Source organism: Lactuca saligna, chromosome 5 (assembly GCF_052625555.1).
Source record: "Lactuca saligna cultivar CGN05327 chromosome 5, ASM5262555v1, whole genome shotgun sequence".
Lineage (NCBI taxonomy): Eukaryota > Viridiplantae > Streptophyta > Magnoliopsida > Asterales > Asteraceae > Lactuca > Lactuca saligna.
The window spans coordinates 317,465,106-317,488,799 of NC_136421.1; the positions used below are offsets into that span (position 1 = coordinate 317,465,106).

The window sequence follows — 23,694 nt, forward strand, 5'->3', positions numbered from 1 at the left end:
TTCATGTTTAACTCAGTTTTTAATGCATTAAAGATGAATAAGTGGTTATCATATTATTAGGTGAATGTGGTTAACCAAGTAGTAAAGTATTTCAGTTTCAGTTCTTTAGTTTAAAGCATTTTATTTCAGCTTTCAATGTAGTAGTATATAAATTTTCAATCTCTTTTTTGCTGTTAACAGAGCATCAGAATAAAAACTTCCAAAAGTTATTTCATATGTGTGTACCTTTGATTCCTGATTCAGTTTGCATGTTCGAGTGTGTAGCTTGATCTCTTGCTTTCTGATTTGCAATATGTACATCTAGCTCATAAACTGTTGGCTCCTCCCACCAAAATAACTGTGAATCAGAGTCTTAATTATGTGGAACTAGGACATGCAACAAGAACTCTTACTAAAAGTTACCAGTGGGTTTTTAGCAGCCAACCTTGTAAGTTGTAACCATGGTTATTATCTAAAAAAAACTAAGGAAAGTAGAGCTTAAATGATGACTATATATATATATATATATATATATATATATATATATATATATATATATATATATATATATGGGAAAAGTGAATATATGATTGTCATGTATGTAATATTAGGTATAGAACCATCAAAATTGACTTCATTTTGATTAGAAAAAACACAATTTTTTTCACTGTTAGCTTCTTCCTATTGCTTTTGAGCTTATATTATTTCTAATTTAATAATGTATCCCCAACATCTATGTATTTCGAATGTCTTGTTTATATTGGACCTCTAGTCGACTTCATAACTTTCATTGACACCTATCATATGTACATTTGCATGGTTCTTTTGGATGTGTTATGGGAAGAAGTTTATTGGGTAATGAATAATCTCAATCTTTCACTATAGTTTTCTATATTAAATTTGAATATGAAGGCTTATAGGTAGTTAATAATGTATTCTTATACATGGTTTGTGATGCAAAATTAAATATTTGAAACTCCATAAAAATATGTACAAATCGTATCATCTAGTCTAATAGTGGATACAAGAAAGATGATAGAGAGATTTGATTGCATTTAGTTAAAACTATTTTGTTTTTGATGGTTCTATACCTAATATTAGGTACATAACAGTCACATATTCGTTAAGCCATATATATATATATATATATATATATATATATATATATATATATATATATATATATATATATATATATATATATATATATAGGATTTAGGGAATGTACTATTATGTACCTAAGCTTATATATAGAACCCTCCAAACTATGTAGTTTTGATTAATATATATTCAACTTAATCATGATATCTCGTGTACTATTCTTCCTTAATCATGTGACTTACTAAACCGATCGAATTTATATTTTTTTTTCATTGTGTCTAAGAACTTAAAACATTAAAAGTAATGACCTTTTAACTAATCCTATTAAATTTTAAATGAAACTAATAGAATAAAATTTAAAAGAAGAACATGCAATAACTCAATCAAGTTTTTTACAAATTATTTGATATAATTTTTCAATTGAAGTACAAAACCTTTCAGTTATATTCATTAAAAAGTATTGATTTTTCACTTTCCCTATAAACTTCAATGATGTTTTGCAATAAAAATATATATAATTGATTTATTCTGTAATTTAACTCAATTCAATGATATTTTATTAAAACAAAATTAAGAGAAAATGAAATCGTATTTGTTTTGTTTAATACTACGTCATTTAAAATGTTTTATACTTAAGCTTAAGTACATAACAACCACATATTCATATATATATATATATATATATATATATATATATATATATATATATATATATATATATATATATATATATATATATATATATATATATATATTGGGGCTGTGCATAAACCGTATAAACCATCCGCACCGCATAACGCAGTTTAGAACTTTAGTGGTACGGTTTGTGGTTTGAAATTTTATTAAACCGCACTTTGCAGTGCGGTTTGCGGTTTATAATTACAAGATTGCGGTCCAAACTGCACTGCATGTGTGTGTATTATATGTGTATATGTTTTTTGATTCAAGAGTGTTTCACTGATTTTGGTGGAAGATATGAAAAAGGGACTGTTGTAAGAAAAAGACATTGACTGTTTCGAGATTATGCATCCATGAGGGACCTAGCAGTGCGCATGTGTCATTAATTGGTGCATTCTTTTTTACGAAGATTCCAAAAATTTAAAAGAATATATTTTGGTACGTACTCAAATGAGAATAAGATAAAGTTTTAGGCATCTCAATCGTGGCAGATTTTTTTTTTTTTATTTTAACTTATGTTCTCAACTTTTTTTAGTCTTACTCGCCTCAAATGTTTTATAGCAGAATTATTTGATTCACATATATTACACATGTAACCATAATAAAATTATAAGAAGGGTACTCATGATATTACATATTCTAAAAGGCTCACATTACTCAGCCATAGTAGTCATATTTCATAAGAATTGTTGAGTAATTTTTTGATTTTTCAATATATTAATTAAACCCATATGGCATTTGCCTTTTTGAGCAAGTCCACCAGCTTGCCCTTGAGTTGGAGGCTCATTATCTCATCAGGGCCACCAACCAGTTCATGACCTATGAACACGGCTGGCACACTTGGCCTACTCCTATCCAACATCTTCAGCTCTCTCTCCATTTGATGCCCCTTTGGGTCTTCATCTATCTCGTATACAGTAGCATTCGCCCCATAACTTCCTATCAGAGTCTTGATGGAATGGCACATGCTGCAAGAGCTTTTGCTGAATATCACCACCGGCTTTTCAGCACCTAAGTTGGTAACCAAGGCCATTAGTTTATGAGAAAGGAAAAGGAACAAGGGTCTAGTCAAAGAGGAAAGATACAAGCAGCCTTTATGTAGATAGATAATCTTATTATTAGAACGAAGACCTTACTTTGAAGAAATTGGAGCACCCATCGTGACTATATATAAGGAGTTAAGAGTAATGAATTAAAATGAGTGGGATAATGTTCTTAAAAGAAACCTTATCTGATGCTGAGATTACTCTTACAACTAACGATAGGCTGGACTTTGTAGAGTGCACGTGTGAGTGGTGCATTAGTTATAAAAAATGTGGATAATCGGAGAAGGGAGAATATATCTTTGTCACCAACGATAGAAATTGGATTTCTGGTTATCTTTTATAAGATTCTAATGTGTAAATATTTAAAGTGAACCGAAAGTGTAATGACAAAAGGGAGGTGGAATTTCTAAATAGTTAGATGCTTATTTAAGATGATAAAACACATGTGGTCCGTACAAGTAGGGAAGAAGATACTACATGTCTCTTTTTCTACTTGTAGCAATTAGACATTTGCAATGCCAGATTATTCTTAAGGAATTAATCAGTGGTTCTTAAGATAACTTGATTGGTTAGTGAGTGCCACATCTACTAGCTCTTACTGATCGAAGAAACCAATAACATTTAGCTTTTGTATTCGAGGTCTATCATAGATGTATGGGATGGATATGTCCCCTCATCTTTCTTGTCTGATGGTGGTGATTGATCCAATGAATTTGTACGATAGGGTATTATAAATACTCTTTTATTTACTGATATAGCAACATACATGCAGCCCAACAGCCAAAACAAGAGTAAAATTATGACATTTAATATAAACAGCAGACATCAATTTGTATAACTGGCCATAGAAAAAACTAAGGGACATTTATATACATTCACAAACTTATACAAATTAGATATCTATCACTTGTCCTAAATATCAAATATATTTCTTTTGCATAGCAAAAAGCACCTGATGATTAATTTTAGCTGAACCTATTTTCTTCCATTCTCTTCAACTTTTTTTAGGCTTGCTGCTAGTTCTCAGTCCTTCAGTGAACTTGCTTTACCATAATGATTTACTATTTTAATCTTATCCTCATGGCTTTTGGCATAAAAATCTGCAGATATTAGCTCAACTTTCCCTTTTTCTTTTCTGAAAAAAGTGAGGTTTGTAAGCATATATGTGTGGATTAACATAAGACACAGTCGAGTCCTGGCATCACGGCTGTACGTTGTTGTTTTAGAATGGCAGGTCTCATTTTTCAACTTGGAGAAAAGAAAAGTCAAAGCTCTGTATTTCATCTTTATATAGCGCTTTATATGGTGTGGGTGAGATAAGATAAAAGTTTTGTAAGAAAAAGCGGCTTCAAAGTTCAAATATAGCTAGCATGCATAGCATAGTTACTTAAATCGTCTTCATGATATTGCTACGAACCTTTCTTCATTAAAACCTGTTTTGGAACTTATTCTTTTCAGTTACAGATCTTACTTATCCAAATCTGGATCAAGAACAAAATTATGAAGATCAGTAATAAATCATGGAATTTCCTCATTCGTTAATTATCATCTTAATGGGACAGAAAACCACGTTATAATTCATTAACACACTTTTTACATCAAATTATAACACTAAGAATAGTAGTAACTGTAACTCCTGAAAAACATTGTATCTCTCACTGCTTCTCAAATAGCAGTGAAAGCACATATATATTCTAGCAGTTATCATTGGACTTGGAACAGCAATGAAGGCTGAAAACGTTTCTTGCTGTTTCTGCTCTAATGACTGGAATGCATCAATCCGTTGTTCTTAGTAGCTATATAACACAACTCCAACTTCTTTAATATTCTTGATTATGGTTGACTAAAGCCATATGGCATTAGCATTGAGGAGCAAGGGTACCAGTTGACCCTTGAGATGAAGGCTCATTATTTCATTGGCACCACCAATGAGCTCCTCTCCTATGAACACAGCTGGCACAATTTGCTTGCACCCTAATCCTCTCAGTTCCTTCTCTATCTGCTTCCCTTGTGGATGCTCATCTACCTCGTAAACTCTAGGATTTGCCCCAAAGCTGCTTATCAGTGTCTTAATGGTGTAGGACATGCAGCAAGAGCTTTTGCTGAATATAACCACAGGCCTTTCCTTCACCAGTGCTCTAACCATAGCCATCTCTTGAAATTCTAGCAGTTGATGTTTTGGGAGGCTATATATTGTAGTAAGTTTGGTGTGATATCTTTTGTGAGTAATATAAGCTGCTTCCATGGCTATATATAGTGATAGGATTTGAAAATTTTGGACAGCGGTATCTATTAGATGCTGAAAAGATCATATTTTTTATCAGACTCAACAGATGATAGGAAGCTACTATTCTGTAGTATAACAAGTGGCTTCTCTGTAGGTTTTGATATGATAGGCAGAAAAGTACATATCTAAATGACATCTTTAACCTTGAGAATCCGTTGAAAAGTTATTGGAAACTATTAGTGGATAATATTATTGAGTATTTATCTTATTTATTGTATTTATTTATCTCCTTATTTGTAGGGGTATTTGTTGTAAATCCATTATATATAATCGCTTCTCTATTAAAGGACCAATGGTCTAGCGGTATGGAGTGACCATCTCATATGAGAGGTCAGGGGTTCAAGTCTCGATGGAGACATAGGTGGTTATTTAGGAGTAGACTAGTTAGTTTGCCGTTATATATATATATATATATATATATATATATATATATATATATATATATATATATATATATATATATATATATATATCAAATGAGAACAACTAAAAGGTTGAGAACGCGAGAACAAGTATATTCATTTAGAGCTCACTACCTTTCTCCAAGATGTTTCTATGTTTCCATTATCTTCTCCTGTGTTAAAGAACAATACAAAAGACGATAGCAACAAGCATACTGCTCCAACCATTTGTTCTTTATGCAAGTGATAGCTTATTTTATTTCCTTATTTTTATTAGTTTATTTTAGATTTTTAGCTCTTTCTAATTAGTTTTGCATTGTATATTCTTTATTTTCTTTATTATGGATCGTACCGGGTGCTTTTTATTTTGCATAAGCTATTTTGCAGGTTTTCAACGTTCATTGCGGTTGCGGGTTGATTGGAGTCGGATTTAGTGGGCTCTCGAGGCATTGTTGGGCTTGGCGGATCCATAAAAGAAGATTTGGGCCTTAAGAGTTAAGGACTTGGATATTTTGGGCTTGTGAAGATGGGTCATAAACTTCTATTTTTGGGCTTGGAGCATCCATATTTGAAGCTAAATGATGATTGGTTGGTTTAAATCACATGGATATGGAGGGGACCAAAGGAATCTTTGGTAGTGGAAGTGTGGAGTGGAGAAATGAAGAGCCAATAACATTACAACAACACTTGCACGAGTGGAATTTCCATCGCGCGGGTACCCGCGCAACTGCCCAGTTTGGGTATTTTGGTCATTTCGCACACCATAACCTGGGGGGATCAGATCCATCAGCCACATTCTCGATTTTTCATCATTGGAGACCTGTAGGAGGCGATTTTGGAGCTTGAAGACTCATTTCTTTTCATCTTTCCAAGATATTGGTAGTTTCTTTATGCAGTTAGACTTTTGTGATTGTTTTTATATTGCCATGAGTGGCTAAACTCTCTATATTGGTTAACTTTGGTTAAAACCTTTGAATGTTTGTGGGGTTTTGAAGGATTCATGCTAGATTATCAATTATCTTATGTTTATGGTTCTAGAGCATATTTCTTATGCTTGTTTAATGCTTTGATTATGAGCTTGGCACTTAAATGAGCTAATGTTAGTTTATTTCTTTGGTTTTGTATTGAATCATTGAATTGACATAGAACAAGAGCTTTATGATGGTAAAAATCATCTATAGTTTATGAATCATAGCTCCTTTATGGATGTGTAAGCATTGACATCCTTTAGGAATTGGGGATCCTTTCTTTCTTAAGGCTAATCAACTTCTTGGGTTCAATTGCTACAATTAAACCCTTGATCTTGATTAAGAAGGTATGTTGTGGGCTTCCCCAACCTCCATACTACCTAAGAGGAATCTTGGCATATCATGCTTCATGATTGCTATAACCAATTTGGGATGAATGATAAGCTTCATGTTGAATCCTAATGATAAACACACAAATGTTCATTGTGTTGAATTGCCTTAGTTAACCAACCTTCTCCAATATTTGAGCATCTCACTATCTTGCTTAATTGCAAGTTTTTAGTTATTCAAGTCTTTTAGTTTTCAAGTAATCAAACACCCCCCCCCCCCTTTTAGTTTAATTGTAGTTAGTTAGTTTATTTACAATAGTTCTTTTAGATTGCATTGGTAATTGAATACAACCATTTCCCTGAGGATCGGTACCCTTTTTTACCATTATATTACGTTTTATTTGCAAACAAAGGGTGTAATTTTCTTGGTGGACTTGACACCCTACCAAGTTTTGGCGACGTTGCCGGGGAATTGGTTATTGTTATTTGATTGTTTATGCCTAGGTCTACAAGAACCGGTGAGCTACTTTACAATTTGGAAATTGAAAAAGAAGCAAAAGGTTGAAAAAGTTAGCCAAACAAGCAAAGCAACAACAACTTGTTCAAGCTTCTTCCTCTTCTCCACTAATCAACATAGAAGATCAAGTTCATACTTCAAGTGATACCGACACCGAACCGATTTCTCCAATTGTTGGTCAATCCCTTGAAGACATTCCGCTTGAAAATTACATAGCCATAAATCACACTCCACCTCACAATCCCAACCAAAACCCAAACAATCAAGATGCCAATACCCCACCCCAACAACCACGACAACAACAACAACAAGAACCTCTCATTGATATGCCACCTTGGAATCAAGCCCCTCCTCAAAACCAACCCAATTATAAACCCCCACAAATACACAACCAACAATTCCACCAAAACAACCAACTTCAAACCAATGCTTTTCAATTTCCACAACAAGTACATTGCCCAAATAAACCCAATTACCCACACCCTCCAATGTACCAAAACCCAATGTACCCACAACAACAACCTCCTTACAACCAATACCCTAACTACCAACCTTATCCACCACCAATCTATAATCCCCAACAATACCCATATCCACCTTACCAACAACAACCCAATTACATGAAACAATATCCCAATCACCCCTTTCCACCCAATCCCCCTCAAGAGTTGACACTTCGACAAATGATGGAAACGGTTGTTACTCATACACCTCTTGCTATTGTTTATCTTGCAAACCGCCGAGGAATTGAATTGAAGTCAAGTTTCATACATTAACTTACCAATTTCCATGGTTTGGATAGAGAAGACCCTCAAAATCATTTGAAGTCATTTCATATGATATGTGTTAGCATGTTGCCCGAAAATGTGACATTAGATGATTTCAAGCTAACCGCCTTCCTGCTCACTTTGAAAGATAAAGCTAGAGAGTGGTTATTCAACTTACCACCGGGATCTATTTATACATGGGAAGAGTTACGCAAGGCCTTCAATAGCAAGTTTTATCCCACATCCCAGATATCAAGCCAACAAAGTGACATTTTGGGGATTCCTCAAGGGGAGAATGAGACTTTTCATGCTTTTTGGGAGCGATTCAAAAATTTGTGTACAAGTTGTCCTCAACACAACATACCCGAACAACTACTTCTTCAACAATTTTATGAGGGTATGAATGAAAAATATCGAAGGATGATTGATGCTTCAAGTGGTGGTAACATCTTCAACAAGACACCTCACGAAATCCGATCACTTTTTGGCACCATTTCTCAAAATCAAAGGAACTTTGGGACTCGAAATGAAATGAAGAGAAGTTCTCCACAAGTGGTTGGTGAAGTTAGCAACACTCAACACTTGGAATCAAAACTCTTAGATTTGACTAATGTGCTAAGTCAAATGGTGGTGGGAAGTGGTCAACAATTGATGGTGTGTGGCATTTGTGCAATGATGTGGCATTATACGGATAAATGTTCCACACTTGGAAGTGAACCGGAAGATGTGAATGCAATGGGAGGGTATCAAGGTCAACCAAGACCCATGGGATTTCAAAACAATTTCAACTCAAACTGGAGGAATAACCCAAACAACCCATACCCTCCAAATCAAAATCCACCAAACATTTTGATGAGACCTCAACATCCACAATACCCCTCCCAAAAACCTCCATATCCACAAACTTCTTTTCACCCTACAAATTACCAACAACCTCCATAAAAAGGCCAATCAAGTGGTAACCATCAAATGAGCCTTCAAGAACTCGTTACTTCTCTTGCTCAAAGCCAAAGCCAATTTCAACAAGAGACCAAGAATACCTTCTCAAACATTCAAGCATAAATTGGAGAGTTGGCCAGCGCTCTCAACAAGATGGAACAAAGGGGCAAACTTCTATCTCAAACTGAGAAGAACCCCAATGTGAGTGCAATAACTTTGAGAAGTGTAAAAACACTTGGAGAAAGAAACCCTAAAAGAGTTTCAAGAGAAGAAGAAGATGAAGTCATCGTTGTTGAACCTTCAAAAGTACTAAATCTAAAGGAACCGGTTGTTCCAAACATTGGTTAACCCGAATCTTCCAACAAGACCATAAAGCCATTGGTCATACCACCACCCTTCCCTTCCCGGTTAGCCGCCTCAAGGAAAGAAGAGGAAGAAAATGAATTATTTGAAACTTTCCGCAAGGTCCAAATCAACATTCCACTATTGAATGTTAATAAGTAAATTCCAAGTTATGCAAAATTTCTCAAGGATTTGTGAACCAAGAAGAGGAAATTCAAGGAAAATAAAAAGATTCAAGCCAATGCAAATGTGTCTGTGGTTATCCAAAAGAAGTTATGAAAGACCCCAACTTTCGTATTTATGAAAGACCCAAACTTTCATACTATTTCAAAAGATTTCTTAAGTTACTTCCTCAAAACATGCTACATGCATATATATAAAACAATATTTTATATTGATAAAGTGATTACAAAGGATTGGATACAAACCGACTAAGTTTTATTACATTTCATGTCTACCCAGAAATCTACTATTCATAGACATACATGAACATTAAAAATACAGAGAAATACTATTAACTATTCTAAATCTTTCAGTACTATAAAGCTATATTGGAATACTCAACACCTGCAATTGTTAAATATTAAGAGGAATAAGCGATAACGCTTAGTGAATTCAATAAATAGATACAATATAATCTTATGTCTTACATATACCAATATGACAGAAGCAGAAGGGAACAAGAAGACATATGTGAAATCATGTGACAAGTGTTCATATCAATCAAAGACTTTATTCAAAGATATACTTTTCAATGAAACATAACGATTTCAATATTTGATATGCATCAATAAAGCTTTGGCCTAATTGGCACAGAAGACATATAATTTCTGATTAACATCTTGTTAGATTTCAGGCTTATAGCCCTGTCTAACCATTTGCCAATACCATAGAATAGAGTTCATTTTCTTACGGAGTCATGCTCTACATGGTCAGAGGCTACATACCATTCTTATCAAACCTTATGCCAATGCCATAGAATAGAAGTCATTCTCTTACGGAGACATGCTCTACATGGTCAGAGGCTACATACAATTGTTTCTATATATTGAAATCACCTTAAGTTAACCGGGGGTTAAAATAGTAATTTGGATAGCATTTCGGCTTTAAATATATCTTTCTATGTTGAAAACCGGGAGCTTAATTGAAAATCGGGCTCTGCGAAGGTAGGGCTTCAAAACTGAAAAGATAAATTTTTTAGGCTTCTCGGGGGTCTCGGGACATGTTTCGGGTGCTAAAATTGATACCGGGGCTTCGGGAAAAGTCAAAATAGTGAAAATATGGAAAAATGGGCCAAAAATGGCAATTTCTCAAAATTACCAGAGAAGGCTCGCAGGTCTCCTATTTATAGGCGAAAGGCTCGGATCCTGTGGTTGAGAAGCGAGCACGTGGCTGCTGGAGCGAAGGCCACGAAGCGAGAGGAGGGGAGAAGACGTGCACCTGCGAGCTTCGGACATCTGGCAGGAGGAGCGAAGGCCACGAGGCCACTGCGAGGCTCGGACGTGGCACCGGTTGCGAAGCGGGTAGGCGAGACGTGTCTCGCGTCGAACTAGCCACCGATGCGAGATGTGTCCCCTTCCTGCTGGACCTCGGCCTCGGTGAATCTTCTTGTGACACTTGCTGACTTCGGATTTGGCCACGTCTCCGGTGACGCTGCTGCTTCGTGCGAAGGTGACGTGGCCGGTACTGTTCATGCGAGTTTTCTCGGTTTTCGGGCTCCGAACTTCTAAAATCCATAACTTTCGCATACGAGCTTCGTTTTTGACGTTCTTTATATGCACACGTAGCTAAAATTACTCTCTACAATTTTCGTTTAGACTTTGTCGGCTAATTTTGACTTTAATTTTAATATTATTATTTTTAACAGATCGGGACAAGAAAATCCGTTAAAAATTCATAACTTTTTCATCCGACATCCGTTTTCATCAAACTTTTTTGTACTACATATGAGTAGACCTTCAATTATCGTTTAGGATGTATCGGTAAAATATCGCTCGATCTAAAATTCAAGTTTTTAGCTGTCTACTGCTAAGTTGAAACTTCGAAAAATCATAACTTCCTCATACGATGTCAGATTTTGGCGTTCTTTTTATCGAATTTCTCGGTTTAACGAATACTAAAACTTTCATTTAGATTACTAAGGCTAAAAAGTAGTTTATTAAAAACTCACTTTTTACGTCATTCGGCGCCGTGCTGGTTTTGTCGCGGATCTTCGGTTGGTCATAACTTCTTCGTTATAACTCGGATTTTGACGAGGTTTTCGCCTACAAGTTTTTAACGAGATTCTCTACAACATCAAATAATAAAATATTACTTATTTAAAATTTTATATTTTTTTCTAAATTTCACTATTTGGCTATTAATTGGAATCTCATAAGACTTCCAATATTTTATGAGTGATTCTAAACATAGTTTTACTTCATTTCTAGTAAGAACTAGTTGTTAGAACTCAACACTTAATTTTATTCACTTTTAATAATAACAATACACAAATTTCAGAACGTGTACGTTACAAATACCTCCTCCTTTTGAGGATTTCGTCCCCGAAATCATAACGATTAAAACAATTAGGGATACTTCACTCTTATTTCATTCTTATTTTTTCCCAAGTATAATTTGGGCCTCGATGGTGCTTCCACTTGACAATCACCAACTTCATTTCTTTATTACGTAAACTAGTCGTTCTTTTATTTACAATCTCTTCTATTCATCTCGGATAATAGAATCATTTCATCATATATGCTTAACCTTTACACAGATAGCTCACATGAAACATTTCATGAATATCTGTCAAATTTTCAGGCAATTCCAAGCAGTATGCTTGCTTAACAACCGTTCTTTCTTCCAAAGTAGTATAACGACTTTTCATGAAATACTTTCAGTATTACTAAGTCATCCACCCGGAATTCTACGGGTAGTCTCCTGTTTTCTGCATAGGGAATTTATCGATCCTGGGCCGCTTTCATTCTTTCTCTGAAAATTTATATCTTGTTAGTGATGTCTTGAATCATTTCAGATCCTCTAAAGATCTTCCATCTTACGTCACGCCAACATATTTGAGTATGACATTTACGCTCATTTAGTACTTTATATACCTTCAGTATATTTTCTACTGTTTGGATTGCTCTCTTCTTTTGACCATTTGTCTGAGGATGATAAGTTGTACTAAGAGCAACTCGAGATCCTAATTCATGCTTCATTCTCACCCAAAAGTGAGGAGTGAAACGAGTATCACGGTCGGAAATAATTTATAGTGGCGCATCTTGACTTGCCACAATTTTGTCTAAGTAACTTTCGCGTATTTCTCCAATGGAGTCGTTTTACGTGTGGCGAGAATATATGCATTCTTCATCACCGGTCGATAATTATCCATAGGTTATCATTCACAGTTTTCTTCTCCTTTTTCAAGGTATTAGCTGTATAAGTCGGATAAGTAGAATATCCCTTCGACATAATTTACGAGTTTTTAAGAAAGAAATTAATTATTTTCACCGTAGACATAAATAGAATCTTCCCTTCCGATAGGGATGCATATCATCTCCTTCTAGAACAAGAGCTTTGAGTGGTTCTTTAATAACCATTCCATATCAAAGATAGGAATTAGGTTAGCAGGAAGATTATAACTTTCAATTCCTATAACACTAACTCTATAGGCTTTATCAGCAAGTAATGATATATTTCCTATGTTATCTATATGAAATGATTGGACAACTGCGTAACAAGCAATTTGAAAAGAATATGCGAATTTATAAGACACGAAAGAATCTGAGGCATTGAAATCAAATAAGATGTGAGTAGATCTAGAGTTTAAGAGAAAATTACTAGTCACAACATTCGAGGGTTTTTTTTTTTTTTTTTTTTTTTTTTTTTTTTTTTTTTTTTTAAACTTACTTCCTTTGTGGTAATCTAAAATGTACGATATTTAGCTTTTAGTTTGCCAAACGGTTGTCAAATTCTTCAAACTTCCTAATTACTGGCGATGTTCAAATTTGTACCCGCTCTTCATTCTTTATTGAACATTCGATCTTAATCTTTGAGTTAAAACTCAATTCTCATTGCAGATTCCTGCTCCTTCTTGGTTTATAAACTAAACCCAAGATAAGGTCATTACTTTTTCTATAACGACAACTCGAATGGTCATATTCTAATGTCCTTTGATTTTATCTCGCACAAGACACATAACGATCCAACATCTTGTATTAGAATCAGATCGAATAAATCGAGCTGATAGAATAATGAAAACAAAAAGAGTTTGATCAATACGTAGATGCTTTGGAACATAAAGAATAGCACCACGTATCTCTAATTCATGCTTTCGGACCTACATATCTTTTAGCTTTTGGCACCTCCTCCTTTTTAGTTGGAGTACTCTTTGATTGTTGAACGACAACTTGACTCCCCGCCATTTGATTAGTAAGTGTAGGGCGGATACATTTCTTGTGGCCAGTAACACCACATAGCAAGTCACATCTGTGGTTAATGATTGCTCAATTCTTTAATGAAGATTGTTATATTTCTATCGACTATCTCGACCATTTACTTCTTCAGTATTCTTACTGATGTTTTATCATTATATAAGACATGGTTCTCTGAACCAATTAACTCCTTTCGCGGATTTGTACTAATCGGACTCGACTATTTATTAAGATTTGAACGATAATTAACTTCTTAGTCATTACCGAAACGAAGGTAACGACACACATGAATAAAACGAAATCATTTACTAGCTTCTTGGTAACCTTGTGACTTTTCCTGATCCAAGTGTGACCTGTGCTTCTAGTAGTATAGGCCTCTACTACTATTCACACCTACTCATACTCGTCCCAAGTATTGTCTCGCAGTTCCCAAGTCACCATTCAAAAGTTTTTGACAAAGCAACTTATCACACATGAACGTGTTCAAACAAATACGTACAACAGTTTCTCCTAGACTCAACTAGGGTTTTCACGTTTCTATCAAACATATATTGGATTACTTATACTCGCCTTCTAGGATTTTTCTCATGCATATGCTCGATTTAATATATCCTAATACTTTTCCATAGGTCGATAGAAATTTACTTCCATTTCTTCATATTAATTCTTTCTTAAGTAGTGTCTACTCTACAAGACACATTATTCCAAAATTTACTTTAGCAGCATGGAGATAAACGATCTTCTACTACCCGCATCATCTTCTAACTCATGCAATCCATCATGCACTTTTGTTCATTTCATTATTCTTCCTTGACATTGTTATTCTTGTATCTGAGTAAGTCTAAGTCTATTTCATAGGAGTCTATCTTAAGAAGTCTGCATCTTAGCTACATCTCAGCAAGTTTTACTAGCTTCAACTTGGTTCTCTGTTATTCCTGACTACAACATTTCTTTTCATACGATACTATGGGTGTATTTCTTCTTCAATTAAGCATTCTACCTTACTTAAACAAGTAAGTTTCTTAACCATTTACCACTAAATGACTCAATTCACCATCCCAATCTTGTATGTTAAAGTCGGCTTAACACACAATGGAACTTTATATCACAAAGTCTTGGCCTATTGAGTCTGAAAACTTCATTAGCCTTTCTTTTGATCTTTATTTAATTCTTCTAATCTTGTACCACATCAATTGAGATACTATCGAAGTATTTATCGCCATCTTCGGTTCTTTCGACTTTCTAAACAATCATTGCTTCAATCTGAACAGTGGTAGAACAACTTCGTGGATTTGTACCAACACATTTATCTTGTCCAAACATGTTTCAAACGCACATCTTTCTTCGAAAGATGTTATTATATATCAAACATACTTTAAATGTATATTACCGCTCTATTGGTAATTATACACTTATTACGATAACAATTCATATTTATTATTTTACGATATCTCGCGATCGTTTATTTATAAACTTATCGATGTCAACTATCATAAGTCTCTTTATCACTCCGAAAAATTCTATTATGAAAATTCTTAAAATTTTCTAAACCATGGTCGGCAACAGACCTTAAGCTTTCTCACATAATAAAATATAAGGCATATCTCTTCTCTATATTCATTTATCATTTAGCACATAATAGAATATACGGTATATCTCCTCTTTATATTCATTTATCATTTAGCACATAATAGAATATAAGGCATATCTCCTCTTTATATTCATTTATCATTTAGCACATAATAGAATATAAGGCATATCTCCTCTCTATATTCATTTATCATTTAGCACATAATAGAATATAAGGCATATCTCCTCTTAATATTCTAGTGCTTGCCTCCATTAGGTATTCAACCTAAAATATATCGTATCATCTTTACTTAATAATTCTTGTTTAAGTTTAGAAAATTTTAAAATTTCTAGTTCACTTAAACTAATTTTCTTAAAATTCTAAAGTAACTTAATATCTTAGAATACCTGCGTTTATCACTACCCAATCCCCCACTTAAATATTTCCTATGGTTTGTATCCATATACTTATTATGAATCAGCTCATATATTGAGCTTCCAACAGTTTAAGTCTAAATATCAATCCGTGATATTTAGTTCACTTAAACCATTGCTTTGATACCATGATTGAAAGATCCAAACTTTCGTATTTATGAAAGACCCAAACTTTCATACTATTTCAAAAGATTTCTTAAGTTACTTCCTCAAAACATGCTACATGCATATTTATAAAACAATATTTTATATTGATAAAGTGATTACAAAGGATTGGATACAAACCAACTAAGTTTTATTACATTTCATGTCTACCCAGAAATCTACTATTCATATACATACATGAACATTAAAAATACAGAGAAATACTATTAACTATTCTAAATCTTTCAGTACTATAAAGCTATATTGGAATACTCAACACCTGCAATTGTTAAATATTGAGAGGAATAAGCGATAACGTTTAGTGAATTCAATAAATAGATACAATATAATCTTATGCCTTACATATACCAATATGACAGAAGCAGAAGGGAACAAGAAGACATATGTGAAATCATGTGACAAGCGTTCATATCAATCAAAGACTTTATTCAATGATATACTTTTCAATGAAACATAACGATTTCAATATTTGATATGCATCAATAAAGCTTTGGCCCAATTGGCACAGAAAACATATAATTTTTGATTAACATCTTGTTAGATTTCAGGCTTATAGCCCTGTCTAACCATTTGCCAATACCATAGAATAGAGTTCATTCTCTTACGGAGTCATGCTCTACATGATCAGAGGCTACATACCATTCTTATCAAACCTTATGCCAATGCCATAGAATAGAAGTCATTCTCTTATGGAGAAATGCTCTACATGCCCAGAGGTTATGTACCAGTACCAATGTGAATCTAAGTCCTTTCACTGATCACATGGTCAAAGGTATTATAATTGCTATAAACATAGCGAATAAAATAACACGGGAGAATAACTTAGAATAATAACACTGAGAAGCACATATGTCACACCCTCAAACCAGACGGCGGAAACGTCCGGGGGCTTGCGTGTGACTTCATCTTGAAATATCATTACAGTGAATATAATTGAAACATAACATCATCATCATCATCACACATGTAATATTACAACATTCATTGTTTACATCGAGTATTGTATTTGAATATTACATGCCAAAATAGTAAGAGTATGATGAAACAAAATATCACACAATATCCATTAGTTTGTTTCGTTCATCCTGCTTCAACGGTATCCTGAGAATACAAGTTATTTTGAAAACGGTCAACATAAAAATGTTGGTGAGTTCATAAGCATGTTTGTGAAAATGATTTGTATAACTTTGAAAACCACCAGAAAATCCGATATTTCCTGAAAAAATGTTTAGTGTGTTTGTGTTAGATCTTGTATTAATGCATGTATGTTATTGTTTATTTGACTAAAAATGTAAAGAAAATGTAGAGAGAATGTAAGAGCATGTAAAGAGAATGTTCCCAGACAACCCAACGTTGCCAAAAAAAATGTGGATGTCTTCCGTAAACTTCATAACATTAATTCATCTAAGCGAGTCGTCATAACCATACTAAATAATGACAATTTCACTTGTCTTGGCGTCGTTGGACGCCGATGGAAAATAGAATAAGGTTTTCGTCACCCTAGACTGAGTAAGTCTAACTGTAGCGAACAACTGAGGTGTGGGGTGTCAACCCCGTATAGATCTATACACAAATCCCCGTTCTCCCTCCAGGAGACTCTGGTTATAACTACAGGCTACGATCGTACACTTAATAGATGCCAACCGATAAAAACTCGCTAGATCCTTAATCGAATTTACGCGAAGAAAAATGTATAAACTCATTCTAGGACCAATGATCCATGTAAGTGAACCACTAAGGCGTCGCTAAACATGTAAATCATTTCAAGACCCAAATGGAATGAGATTATATAACATGGGCCCGAAATATATATGAAAGGACAACTAAGACCCATTTCACATATAAAGTATTTACAGGCCCAAATAGCACACAAATAGTATCCAAGGTCTGTCGCACATGTTAATGGGTCAATGAGGCCCAATAAACATGTAAATAGTATACAGGACCTATCACACATAGAAATGGGTCACTAAGGCCTAATAAGCTAGAAAATGATCAAATTAAATCCATTTGTTGGTTTATCATTGGTTTTAGTTCAAGTATTCACTAAAATAGCATAAAATGAAGAACGCATATAAAACCCATTCCCAGGCCCAATAAACATGTAAGTGGACCACTAAGGCTCACTATACGTGTCTATTATTTCCAGGCCCAATAAGGATATGAATATCATTTTTAACCCGTTTGTTATTGTTTTGTTTATTTTAGCTTGATTATTTACAAAGTTGATATAAAAAGCCCTCCTTTTTGTAAAAATGACGTTCTTGGCCCAATAAGCCAACAAAATTAGGATTTATGGCCCAATTTTTGTAAGAATAACACTTTAGTCTCCATTTTGTTCAAAACTTGTTTTGATGACTATTTTGTAGTAAAAATAACATGTTAAAACCCATTTTTGTCAAAATTAACATTCTTGGCTTGATTTTTGTGAAAATACACATTTTCTGGTTTTTGAGCTTTTCCGACCTATTTGTTTGAAAATATGTAGAAAAATCACCGTAAGTCGAAATTTGGATCCGTAAACTCTAAAAGTTTAGAAATTTTGTCTACTTTGATCACAAATTTTCTCATAATTTTTAATGACTTCTAACAAGTGTGAAGTTTCTCATCTTCACTGGTTGGTCCGAAAATTATTTCAAATATGATAGGCAGTTTTGTAAAATTCGCCAAAAATTGTAGAAAAATCGTATGAAAACGTGCGAGTAGTCATTTTAAAAGTATAAACCTGAAATTTATCCATGTAAAACAGTTTTGAAAAATACTTCCATTTGGATGGTCAAAACAGTCCGAGATTGGACCAAAACGTTTCTGTCAAGAGCTGTTTTGTGAATTTAGTTTATAAATCTTTGAACACAACACTTATTTTTGCTATATTAAGTATACAAATCCCAGATCTACATGTTTACATGTAATACTTGAGATAAAACATACTTTTCTCATGTTTCATATGAATATCCTAGTGATACACTTCAAGTTTCTTAACATATTTGTAGATTAGTGAAGAAATCACACATAATCATGCATATACACATAGATCTACACAAATCAACTTGTATTCTCCCCCAAAAACAAGTAAAAACCAAAAACAAGGGGGTATGAACTCACCTTGCTTTGCTGTTCTTGGTTTGAAGAAGAAATGGAAGAAGATGATGTGATTCTTGGCCCTAGCAAGCTTCTTGAGAGGTTTTTGAGCTTAGATGGGTTCTAAGATGCAACATCACGAAATTGCATGAGTTAAGAGAATATTTTTGAAGTAATCAAGAGAATAGACCATGGATCTAAGCATAAACTTACCAAGGATGATGATTTTGGTGAAGAATCCTCTTGAAAACACCTTAGATCTTCGAAATTTTGGATGGAAGGAAAAGATGTTCTTGAGAGTGTATGAGAGTGTTTAAAAGAAAAATGAGGATGGTGGGATGAGTGTTTGGCTGTAAATAGAGAGGAGAAGAGAAGATAGATACTTGATAAGTTTGCATGGTGGGTAATAGTCTTCATGGAAGTATGTGATACAATTATGTGTTGTCAAGTGTTTAACCCGCATTCTCCCATTAATCTTTTTCCCTTTTTTTTGTTTGGGCCGAGAATGGGCTAAGGAATTGAGATAAGTTTGGGCCCTATCTTGACTTAGTCCGAAAGTAAGAGTCGCAAGTAATATATTTCGGCCCATTGGGCCTTTAAGTTAGTTCACGGCCCAAAAGTATAAAAGAATGGGTTCTATGGTCCATTAAGGTTAATTGGAGTTGTTATGGCCCAATAAGGCCCATTAGAGGTAGAATGAATCATTCTAGGCCTAAATGGCCCAAAATGTTATAGATTGATGAATTGATAATTTATTGGTCCCTTAGGCCAAATAAGAGAATTCTAGTCCATAATGAACTTGAGTCGGGATTTCTAGGGTTTCCAACCCTTATTTTAACATATGAAATATATTTGAATGAGAATGAAGTATAGTATTCACTTAGAGTACAAGTTATTACACTAGGTGAATGATTGCATGAGAGTAGAATTTCCTAGCAAAAATGCTAGTTGTGACAACATAGCACATATAACACATAACATACAATTGTTCCTATATGTTGAACTCACCTTAAGTTAACTGGGGGTTAAAATAGTAATTTGGACAACATTTCGGCTTTAAATTTGTCTTTCTATGTTGAAAACCGGGAGCTTAATTGAAAACCAGGCTCTGCGAAGGTAGGGCTTCAAAACCGAAAAGATAAAATTTTCGGGCTTCTCGGGGGTCTCGGGACGTGCTTCGGGTGCTAAAATTGATACCAGGGCTTCGGGAAAAGTCAAAATAGTGAAAATATGGAAAAAGGGGCCAAAAATGGCAATTTCTCAAAATTACCCGAGAAGGCTCGCAGGTCTCCTATTTATAGGCGAGAGGCTCGGATCCTGTGGTTAAGAAGCGAGCACGTGGCTGCTGGAGTGAAGGCCACGAAACGAGAGGAGGGGAGAAGACGTGCACCTGCGAGCTTCAGACATCTGGAAGGAGGAGCGAAGGCCACGAGGCCACTGCGAGGCTCGAACGTGGCACCGGGTGCGAAGCGGGTAGGCGAGACGTGTCTCGCGTCGGACTGACCACCGATGCGAGACGTGTCCCCTTCCTGCTGGACCTGGGCCTCGGCGAATCTTCTTGTGACACTTGTTGACTTTGGATTTGGCCACGTCTCCAGTGACGTTGCTGCTTCGTGCGAAGGTGACGTGGCCGGTACTGTTCATGCGAGTTTTCTCGGTTTTCGGGCCCCGAACTTCTAAAATCCAATACTTTCGCATAGGAGCTCCGTTTTTGACGTTATTTATATGCACGCGTAGCTAAAATTACGTTCTACAACTTTCGTTTAGACTTCGTTGGCTAATTTTGACTTTAATTTTTATATTATTATTTTTAACAGACCGGGATAAGAAAATCCGTTAAAAAATCATAACTTTTTCATCCGACATCCGTTTTCGTCAGACTTTTTACCGTTGTACTACATATGACGAGACCTTCGATTATCATTTAGGATGTATCGGTAAAATATCGCTCGATCTAAAATTCGAGTTTTTAGCTGTCTACTGCTAAGTTGAAACTTCGAAAAATCATAACTTCCTCATACGAAGTCAGATTTTGGCGTTCTTTTTATCGAATTTCTCGGTTTAACGAATACTACAACTTTCATTTAGATTACTAAGGCTAAAAAGTAGTTTATTAAAAACTCACTTTTTACGTCATTCGGCGCTATGCCGGTTTTGTCGCGGATCTACGGTTTGTCATAACTTCTTCGTTATAACTTGGATTTTGACGAGGTTTTCGCCTACAAGTTTTTAACGAGATTCTCTACAACATCAAATAATAAAATCTTAATTATTTAAAATTTTATATTTTTACTAAATTTCACTATATGACTATTAATTGGAATCTCATAAGACTTCCAATATTTTATGAGTGATTCTAAACATAGTTTTACTTCATTTCTAGTAAAAACTAGTTGTTAGAACTCAACACTCAATTTTATTCACTTTTAATAATAACAATACACAAATTTCAGAACGTGTATATTACAAGTTACCTCCCAAATGCAAGGATCCGGGAATATTTGCTATCCCTTGTACCATTGGTGATTTGCATGTCAAAAGTGCTATGTTAGATCTTGGAGCCTCGATCAATGTGATGCCATATTCGGTTTTTCAATCTCTCAATGTTGGACCTTTGGAATAAAAGGGAGTCATCATTCAATTAGCGGACAAGTCAAGGGTGTCTCCAAGAGGAGTGTTGGAGGATGTGTTAGTACAAGTTAATCAACTTGTTTTTCTGGAGGATTTTTATGTCAGTGATCTTGAAGATAAGACTCCTTCCAAATCATCTATGATCCTCCTTGGAAGACCTTTCATGCATACCGCTCACACAATCATTGATGTCCATAAAGAAAAGATAACTATGGAGTTTGATGGAGAAACCATTCACTTCAACATCTTTGAAGCAATGAGGTACCCTAGCAACATTTCTTCATTGTATCGGGTTGATGTGATTGAGCTAATAAACGAGATAAGCCCTAATGTATGTACAGACAAGATACTCATGGAAGATGATTATAAGCCTAAGAGGGAAGCGCAAAGAAGACTGAATCATCCAATGATGGAAGTGATCAAGAAAAAGATAATTAAAAGGTTCAAAAGGTGCAAAGAGAAGAAAAAGGCATTTCATGACAAGCACATAACCCAAAAACACTTTATTCCTAGTCAAAAAGTTCTTCTTTATCATTCACGCTTAAAGCTATTCCCGAGAAAATTGTGATTTCGATGGCATGGACCTTTCATTGTTATAAAAGTGTTTGATCATGGTGTGGTTGAAATCAAGAGTTTGGAAACAAACCAAATCTTCAAAGTGAATGGGCACCATTTGATACTATTTTATGAAGGCTTTGACATGGGAGAATTCGACAACGTAGCATTGGAAACACCGATTTACAAAGATTAAATGAAGCGGGACTAAGTCTTGGCAAAAACGTTAAATAAATGCATAATAAACAAAATCTGCTTGAAATTTGGATGTTTCTATGCTTTAATTCGGTAAAATAAGCATCATGAAGTTTAGCAATGATCTTGGTAAAGTATGCAAAAAATGCCTAAAATCTGCAACTTGCGTGGGTACCCGCACAGCCGTTGCGTGGCCGAGCCCCAGCCGTGCAAATCCGTGCTCCAAAACTCCCCCAACACGAGTTGCAATCTGATTGTTGCGCGTGGCCGGTTTCTCACCCGCGCAAATGTTTACGCGATTGACTGACACCCTCGCAACCTACTTGCGCGACTGCCTTTCACCCTTGTAGATTTTCGCGCGACCATGACCAAATCCTTCCTCTTCTTTGCGAGACCAATGATGCTAATTCTTTATTTGCGCGACCCAAACATCACCCGCACAAAGTTTGCGAGGGTACCCGCGCAAATATGCCATTTCATAAGAAAATTTTGAGCCATTTCATATGCTCCTTTACGCGACCAAGCTTTCATCCATGTGTATTTAGGCAGCTAAGAACTCCATCCAAGCATCATTATGTGACCCATGTGTTGCTTCCATACCGTCCTAGCGAGCCTCCTCCACCTTGATCCCGGTACAATCCTTCCTTACTCTTATCCTAAGCATTGAGGATAATGCTTCATTTTAGGATTGGGGTGAGGTATTCTTATATTTTATTTTTAATTGCATTTAGGTTGTATATTGTTGCATTTAGAGTAAGTCATTTAGGTCATTCATCAAAAAAAATTGCATAAAAAATTAAAAAATATTGCATATTTTATTTCTTTCTTTTCTAATTTTCATACTTTTTAGATGCATTTAAGTTCATGCATTTTTGTTTTCTCTTGTCTTCTTATCCCTACAGGTACCATAGCGTCGAATCATAAGTATTGAATCATAGATTGGTCCCAGGTCTTGATATGGAATACCTTGTATTTGATAAATGGGACACGTTTTGAGCCTCACAGACCACTTTTGAGACAGCTTGTGTGGGGGTCAGGTAGCTTGATTGGGTCTACGTGAGGAGGGATGTGGTTGGTCAAGCCAATGTGTGCGAGCAAAGATTAGCCCGATAAGGTATTTTGAAAACATTGAAGACTCGCATCTCGGTTTTGGGGGGAGTACCCCTTAGTACTCCCGAGTCTCGTCTGAGCCTTACTTAGTTAGATTCTCACCACCTTTTTAAGATAGGTCATCATTTTTCTAGGGATCTAGAGTATATAGTTAGATAGATTTTTGTTTATCACGCCTTGCATT

At 35.0% G+C, this 23,694-nt stretch overlaps 1 pseudogene; it reads right to left on the reverse strand.

Moving 5' to 3' along the window:
* Positions 1 to 4,358: 4,358 nt before the first annotated feature.
* Positions 4,359 to 5,017, reverse strand: LOC144998752 (monothiol glutaredoxin-S2 pseudogene; annotated as a pseudogene).
* Positions 5,018 to 23,694: the final 18,677 nt, after the last annotated feature.